The sequence below is a fragment of the Oncorhynchus mykiss genome, chromosome 5 (assembly GCF_013265735.2).
Source record: "Oncorhynchus mykiss isolate Arlee chromosome 5, USDA_OmykA_1.1, whole genome shotgun sequence".
Classification (NCBI taxonomy): Eukaryota; Metazoa; Chordata; class Actinopteri; order Salmoniformes; family Salmonidae; genus Oncorhynchus; species Oncorhynchus mykiss.
In genome coordinates this window covers 18,880,473-18,886,511 of record NC_048569.1, presented here as the reverse complement: position 1 = coordinate 18,886,511, position 6,039 = coordinate 18,880,473, and positions in this window count along the sequence as shown.

Below are 6,039 nucleotides of genomic sequence, written 5' to 3'. Positions count from 1 at the left end.
TATATCACTGTATAGCACTGTGTAGCACTGTATATCACTGTATAGCACTGTGTAGCACTGTATATCACTGTATAGCACTGTAAAGCACTGTGTAGCACTGTATATCACTGTATAGCACTGTGTAGCACTTTATATCACTGTATGTCACTGTATAGCACATGTGGGCAGGGAGAGGAGGCCACTCAAATGAAAAATGTGCACTTTCAAACCCAACTAAGGTTGCTGTCAACTTCATAAACGTAGATATCCCTGTATTGTGCAGTGGGGTAAAGCATATCAAGAACAGGCTGTAGTTGTAGCTAATTATAAACTGGGAAGTTTGAGCCCTGAATGCTGACTAGCTGACAGACGTGGTATATCAGACCATATACTATGGGTATGACAAAACATTTACTTTTCTGCTCGAATTATGTTGGTAACCAGTTTATAATAGCATTAAGGCACCTTGCAATATTTGCAATATATGGCCAATATACCACGGCAGTGTCCAGGCCATATACCACACCTCCTCAGGCCTTATTGCTTAAGTACAGTATATACCACACAGGATGAAGCCACTGTTACTGCCATTAATGGCTGATCAATTTCTCCATTTGGAAACCACTACACCATTCCAGCCTTTTTGATCATCATATATCATGTATTATTTTATCGTCAATGAACAGAGGTGTATGTGAATGTCAAATAAATACAGTACAATAATTGTGGAATTTGAGTCAAATCAAAGAACATAATGGACTAAATAGGCTCTCTAGTCTAGACCACAAACAGGCCAGATGTATTTTAGTAGGGCTGTGACCAACATATAAATTACACTAAACACATGTTTTAACCCAACATGACCCAATTTAAAGATTTTACTGAGTTACAGTTCATATAAGGAAATCAGGCAATTTAAATAAATAAATTAGGCTCTAATATGGATTTCGCATGACTGGGAATGCAGATATGCATCTTTTTGGTGACAGATACCTTTAAAAAAAAAGTAGGGGGTGGATCAGAAAACCAGTCAGTATCAGGTGTGACCACCATTTGCCTCATGCAGCGTTTCACATCTCCTTCACATAGAGTTGACCAGGCTGTTGATTGCGGCCTGTGGAATGTTGTACCACTCCTTCAATGGCTGTGCGATGTTACTCCCTGACGAAGGCCATGCAGCCGAAACGCATCAGAGTTTTTAAACTTTGTTCCCATTGAACATGCCATACAAATAATGGCATGTTCATTAATTATATGAAGAGTGCCTTGGTCCTCCTTTCTTTTTGATGGCCAATGTACCCCTTTTACCAAAGAGCACCTTCTGTCTACCAAACTACTGTTGTGTATCTTAGCAGCGTTTCCCTTCCTCCTTTTTCTACGTGGCTGTGCGATGTTGTTGGAAATTGATGGGAACTGGAACATGCTGTCGTACACGTCGATCGAGAGCATCCCAAACATGCTCAATAGGTGACATGACTGGTGAGTATGCAGGCTATGGAAGAACTGGGACATGTTTTCTCCCAGGAAGCATGACAGATCCTTGCCACATTTTTTTTTAGACAATTGTGCATTATCATTGTTACGGTGCGTGAATGAGGACCCAAAAGCGAATTAACGTAAACAGAGCTTCTTTAATAAGAAAACAAACGTAGGCTCAGATGGACCGGCAGGTTCCGACAGGACAGGACAAGGTTGCAGCAAACATGACGATAGTCTGGTTCAGACATGAACAACACAAACAAGAATCCGACAAGGACAGGAACAAAAACAGAGAGAGATATAGAGGACTAATCAGAGGGAAAAAGGGAACAGGTGGGAAAAGGGGTGACGAGGTAGTTAGGAGGAGACAAGGAACAGCTGGGGGAAGGAGGGGGAGAAAAGGTAACCTAAAACGACCAGCAGGGGGAGACAGGGTGAAGAGAAAGGACAGAAACAAGACACAACATGACAATACATGACAGTACCCCCCCACTCACCGAGCGCCTCCTGGCGCACTCGAGGAGGAAACCTGGCGGCAACGGAGGAAATCCTCGATCAGCGCACGGTCCAGCACGTCCCGAGAGGGAACCCAACTCCTCTCCTCAGGACCGTACCCCTCCCAATCTACTAGGTATTGATGACCACGGCCCCGAGGACGCATGTCCAAAATCCTACGGACCCTGTAGATGGGTGCGCCCTCGACAAGGATGGGGGGGGGGGGGGGAAGACGAGCGGGGGCGCGAAGAACGGGCTTGATACAGGAGACATGGAAGACCGGGTGGACGCGACGAAGGTATCGCGGAAGAAGAAGTCGAACTGCGACAGGATTAATGACCTGAGAAATACGGAACGGACCAATGAACCGCGGGGTCAACTTGCGAGAAGCCGTCTTAAGGGGAAGGTTCTGAGTGGAGAGCCAAACTCTCTGACCGCGACAATATCTAGGACTCTTAGTTCTACGCTTATTAGCAGCCCTCACAGTCTGCGCCCTATAACGGCAAAGTGCAGACCTGACCCTCTTCCAGGTGCGCTCGCAACGTTGGACAAAAGCCTGAGCGGAGGGGACGCTGGACTCGGCGAACTGAGATGAGAACAGCGGAGGCTGGTACCCGAGGCTACTCTGAAAAGGAGATAGCCCGGTCGCAGACGAAGGAAGCGAGTTGTGGGCGTATTCTGCCCAGGGGAGCTGTTCTGACCAAGACGCAGGGTTGCGAAAAGAAAGACTGCGTAAGATGCGACCAATAGTCTGATTGGCCCGTTCTGCTTGACCGTTAGACTGGGGGTGAAAGCCGGAAGAGAGACTGACGGAAGCCCCAATCAAACGGCAAAACTCCCTCCAAAATTGAGACGTGTATTGCGGACCTCTGTCCGAAACGACGTCTGACGGAAGGCCATGAATTCTGAAAACATTCTCGATGATGATTTGTGCCGTCTCTTTAGCAGAAGGAAGCTTAGCAAGGGGAATAAAATGAGCCGCCTTAGAGAACCTGTCGACAACCGTAAGAATAACAGTCTTCCCCGCTGACGAAGGCAGTCCGGTGACAAAATCTAAGGCGATGTGAGACCACGGTCGAGAGGGAATGGGAAGCGGCCTGAGACGGCCGGCAGGAGGGGAGTTACCGGACTTAGTCTGCGCGCAGACCGAACAAGCAGCCACGAAGCGACGCGTGTCATGCTCCCGGGTGGGCCACCAAAAACGCTGGCGAATGGAAGCAAGCGTACCCCGAACGCCAGGGTGGCCAGCTAACTTGGCAGAGTGAGCCCACTGAAGAACGGCCAGACGAGTAGGAACGGGAACGAAAAGAAGGTTCCTAGGACAAGCGCGCGGCGACGGAGTTTGAGTGAGTGCTTGCTTTACCTGCCTCTCAATTCCCCAGACAGTCAACCCGACAACACGCCCCTCAGGGAGAATCCCCTCGGGGTCAGTGGAGGCTACTGAAGAACTGAAGAGACGAGATAAAGCATCAGGCTTGGTGTTCTTAGAGCCCGGACGATAAGAAATCACGAACTCGAAACGAGCGAAAAACAGCGCCCAGCGTGCCTGACGCGCATTAAGTCGTTTGGCAGAACGGATGTACTCAAGGTTCCTATGGTCAGTCCAAACGACAAAAGGAACGGTCGCCCCCTCCAACCACTGTCGCCATTCGCCTAGGGCTAAGCGGATGGCGAGCAGTTCGCGGTTTCCCACATCATAGTTACGTTCCGACGGCGACAGGCGATGAGAAAAATACGCGCAAGGGTGGACCTTGTCGTCAGAGAGGGAGCGCTGAGAAAGAATGGCTCCCACGCCCACCTCTGACGCGTCAACCTCGACAACGAACTGTCTAGAGACGTCAGGTGTAACAAGGATAGGTGCGGATGTAAAACGATTCTTGAGGAGATCAAAAGCTCCCTGGGCGGAAACGGACCACTTAAAGCACGTCTTGACAGAAGTAAGGGCTGTGAGAGGGGCTGCCACCTGACCGAAATTACGGATGAAACGATGATAGAAATTCGCGAAGCCGAGAAAGCGCTGCAACTCGACGCGTGACTTAGGGACGGGCCAATCAATGACAGCTTGGACCTTAGCGGGATCCATCTTAATGCCTTCAGCGGAAATAACAGAACCGAGAAATGTGACGGAGGAGGCATGAAAAGAGCACTTCTCAGCCTTCACAAAAAGACAATTCTCTAAAAGGCGCTGGAGGACACGTCGAACGTGCTGAACATGAATCTGGAGTGACGGTGAAAAAATCAGGATATCGTCAAGGTAAACGAAAACAAAGATGTTCAGCATGTCTCTCAGGACATCATTGACTAATGCCTGAAAGACAGCTGGAGCGTTAGCGAGGCCGAAAGGAAGAACCCGGTATTCAAAGTGCCCTAACGGAGTGTTAAACGCCGTCTTCCACTCGTCCCCCTCCCTGATGCGCACGAGATGGTAAGCGTTACGAAGGTCCAACTTAGTGAAAAACCTGGCTCCCTGCAGGATCTCGAAGGCTGAATGGAGAGGATCCGAAGTCGCTGGGTCCATTCTTGGTCGGATTCTTCTGTTACGGTGCGTGAATGAGGACCCAAAAGCGAATTAACGTAAACAGAGCTTCTTTAATAAGAAAACAAACGTAGGCTCAGATGAACCGGCAGGTTCCGACAGGACAGGACAAGGTTGCAGCAAACATGACGATAGTCTGGTTCAGGCATGAACAACACAAACAAGAATCCGACAAGGACAGGAACAAAAACAGAGAGAGATATAGAGGACTAATCAGAGGGAAAAAGGGAACAGGTGGGAAAAGGGGTGACGAGGTAGTTAGGAGGAGACAAGGAACAGCTGGGGGAAGGAGGGGGAGAAAAGGTAACCTAAAACGACCAGCAGGGGGAGACAGGGTGAAGAGAAAGGACAGAAACAAGACACAACATGACAATACATGACAATCATGCTGAAACATGAGGTGATGGCAGCGGATGACTGGCAAAACAATGGGCATCAGGATCTCGTCACGGTATCTCTGTGCATTTAAATTGGCATAGATAAAATGCAATTGTGCTTGTTGTCTGTAGCTTATGCCTGCCCATACCGTAACCCCACCAGCACCATGTTCACAACGTTGACATCAACAAACCGCTCACCCACATGACGCCATACACGCTGTCTGCCATCTGCCCCGTACAGTTGAAACCGGGATTCATCCAGCTGGCATCCAGTGGCTATCGAAGTTGAGCATTTGGCCACTGAATTTTCGAACTGTAGTCAGGTCAAAACCCTGGTGAGGACAAAGAACACACAGATGAGCTTTCCTGAGATGGTTTCTGACAGTTTGTGCAGAAATTATTCAGCTGTGCAAAAACAGTTTCCTGAGCTGTCTGTGTGGCTGGTCTCAGACTAAACCGGGTGTGGAGGTCCTCCTGGGCTGGCGTGGTTACATGTAGTCTGTGGTTATGAGGCTGGTCGGACCTACTGCCAAATTCTCTAAAACTATGTTGGCTTATGATAGAGAAATGAAAATTCAATGCTCCAGCAACAGCTCTGGTGGACATTCCTTCAGTCAGCATGCCAAAACTTGAGATATCTGTGGCATTGTGTTGTGTGACAAACTTTAGAGTGGCCTTTTATTGTCCCCAGTACAAGGCGAATCTCAAATCAAATGTTATTTGTCACATGTGCCGAATGCAATATGTGTGTAGACCTTACTGTGAAATGCTTACTTACAAGCCCTTAACAAACAATACAGTTTAAGAAATAGAGTTAAGGAAATATTTACTAAATAAACTAAAATAAAAAACATTTATACAATTTTTAAAAAAGTAACAAGAAAATTACTTAACAACAACAATGAGGCTATATACAGGGGGTACCAGTACTGAGTCAATGTGTGTCTGTCTACATGTTAGTCGAGGTAATTTGTAAAGTGACTATGCATAGATAATAAACAGCCAGTAGCATCAGTGTAAAAACACTGATAGGGGGTGAGGGGGGGGGGGGGGGGGGGGGGGGGGGGGGGTCAATGTAAATAGTCCATGTAATGATCATGCTGTTTAATCAGTTTCTTGATATGCCACACATGTCATGTGGATGAATTATCTTGGCAAAGGAGAAATGCT